Raw genomic sequence first — 2,500 nt, forward strand, 5'->3', positions numbered from 1 at the left:
TCACACACACACACACACACACACACACACACACACACACACACATTCTCCATCACCCAACCCCTTCCCACGCCTTCACACACACACACACACACACACACACATTCTCCATCACCCAACCCCTTCACACACACACACACACACACATATTCTCCATCACCCACCCCCTTCCCACGCCTTCACACACACACACACACATTCTCCATCACCCACCCCCTTCCCACGCCTTCACACACACACACACACACACACACACATTCTCCATCACCCACCCCCTTCCTACGCCTTCACACACACATACACACACATTCTCCATCACCCACCCCCTTCCTACGCCTTCACACACACATACACACACATTCTCCATCACCCACCCCCTTCCCACGCCTTCACACACACACACACACACACACACACACATTCTCCATCACCCACCCCCTTCCCACACACACACACACACACACACACACACACACATTCTCCATCACCCACCCCCTTCCCACGCGTTCACACACACACACACGCACACACATTCTCCATTCCCACGCCTGACACCCACACGCACACACACACACGCAAAAAGCAAGTGTTTGAGGATGTGCGTGTGAGTTTGGGAGTGACAGACGGAAATGGACTTAATTTGTCAACAATGCATGAGAGAGAGAGAGAGAGAGAGAGAGAGAGAGACCAAACATATTCTTTGACATACAGAAAAATACCCCTCCCCCCACACCAACTGATCTTTCTCCCACACCACACCACACCACACCACCACGACACACTACAACACAACACGTCACACCACACAGCACCACACCCCACATCAAATCATACCACACCATACCACCTCTCCACCCTTCCACACCACCCTCCCACATATACTCCTTCACCTTGATCTTCCACCTCCTTCTTAGGTCTCTCTCTCTCTCTCTCTCTCTCTCTCTCTCTCTCTCTCTCTCTCTCTCTCTCTCTCTCTTTCACAGTAACTTCTTGTCACATACAATGGATTAAAACACACACACACACACACACACACACACACACACACACACACAGTACAGGAATATCAAATAACTACTACCCCGCTCCTCCATAATCTCAATTAGGACAGTGGGTGTGGGTGCAAAAAGGGTGATGCTCGAAGGACGTGAGTGATACAATCTTTTGGCATGCAGCGAAGACCAATGGACCTCGTGAAAGGGCCAAGTTTAAGTCCAGGGTTGAGAGAGAGAGAGAGAGAGAGAGAGAGAGACAGACAGACAGACAGACAAACAGATTATCTTCATACTGTAATGACTGATAACCCAAATAAATAACAAAATAAAAATAATCATCATCATCATCATCATCATCATAATAGTTATATTAGCAGCAGTCGTGATGATGATGCTGACGATGATAATAATAATAATAATAACAATAAGAAGAAGAAGAAGAACCAAAACGCTAATACCTATAATAATAATAATAATAATAATAATAATAATAATAATAATAAACTCCCCTTATATCACCTTATACTACAGGTAAGTCAGGTCATAATTAGTAAACCACGTCACCTTTACCTGTACATTAATTATCTTCCGTTTCCGTGTCTAGCACCAGGAAATAAAACTCTCTCTCTCTCTCTCTCTCTCTCTCTCTCTCTCTCTCTCTCTCTCTCTCCCCAGGTAGAGGCATTTTTATAACTCAAGGATACGTTTTATAATCACACCTCTTTCCATACAACAGGTGTACACTCATTAAGCACAAGTGTACACTCATTAACCACAGGTGTACACTCATTAAGCACAGGTATACATTCATTATGCACAGGTGTACTCATTATGCACAGGTGTACACTCATTAAACACAGGTGTACACTCATTACGCACAGGTGTACACCCATTAAACACAGGTGTACACTCATTAAGCACAGGTGTACACTCATTAAGTATAGTCTTTTCACCTCTCCCTCTCCTCTCCTCTCTCTCTCTCTCCATCTATCTATCTATCTATCTATCTACTGTATGTGGGTTAAAGCATTTGTTAACTGCATGAGTAAGTGCGCGTCCACACCAAAAGCTTAAAAGATTAATACTAAGATGTAATATGCTAAATAAATCGCTAAGGAAGAGGTGTTAGGTAATCCCACGACCCAGGGAGAGATATACAGTCGCTCAAGGGCAGGCGTTTGGGTGATGGATGTTATGTTATGTAAGGGGGGAGGAGAGGGAGGGGAGGGGAGGGAAGTACTGAAGGGAAAGGAAAGGAAAAGGTGAGACGAAGGGAAGGAAAAAGAGGAGGAGGAGGAGGAGGAGGAGAAGGAGGTATGGGAAGGGAGAAATGAGGAACAGGAAAGACAAGGAGATGGAGAGAGAGTAAGAGGAGGGGAGACTGAGAAAGGGAGGATATAGGAAGACAGGAGGTGCAAGGAAAGAAAAAAAATACACACACTATTAAAAACAATCTTAAGTCTGTTTTTAAACCCTTACTAAGAAGTCTTCCTTGATATTAATAA

The sequence above is a fragment of the Coenobita brevimanus genome, chromosome 33, assembly GCF_032717465.1.
Source record: "Coenobita brevimanus isolate Jiangsu-jjx chromosome 33, ASM3271746v2, whole genome shotgun sequence".
NCBI classification, from domain to species: domain Eukaryota; kingdom Metazoa; phylum Arthropoda; class Malacostraca; order Decapoda; family Coenobitidae; genus Coenobita; species Coenobita brevimanus.